Source organism: Pygoscelis adeliae, unplaced genomic scaffold, assembly GCF_000699105.1.
Source record: "Pygoscelis adeliae isolate BGI_AS28 unplaced genomic scaffold, ASM69910v1 Scaffold45, whole genome shotgun sequence".
Lineage (NCBI taxonomy): Eukaryota > Metazoa > Chordata > Aves > Sphenisciformes > Spheniscidae > Pygoscelis > Pygoscelis adeliae.
The window spans coordinates 10,250,991-10,251,328 of NW_008825114.1; positions in this window are offsets into that span (position 1 = coordinate 10,250,991).

The window sequence follows — 338 nt, forward strand, 5'->3', positions numbered from 1 at the left end:
TGCCTTCCCTTTAATCCTGACCCACAAGCTCTTGGTCAGCTCCTCATCCATCCCCAGGCAGAGCTCCATGCACTCCAGCTGGTCATTGACATAGAGGGCCACACCCCCTCCTCATCTCCCCTGCCTGTCCTTCCTAAAAGGCCTGTATCCCTCCATCCCAACACTCCAGTCATAGAAGCCATCCCACCACATCTCCGTGATGCCAAGAAAGTCATAGCCCTGCAGGTGTGTGCACATCTCTAAGTGCTCTTGTTTATTCCCCGTGCTACCTGCGTTTGTATAGAGGCATTTAAGTTGGACCCCTGATGAAGCTGTCTTACTGGCTGGAGTGCCTTTGT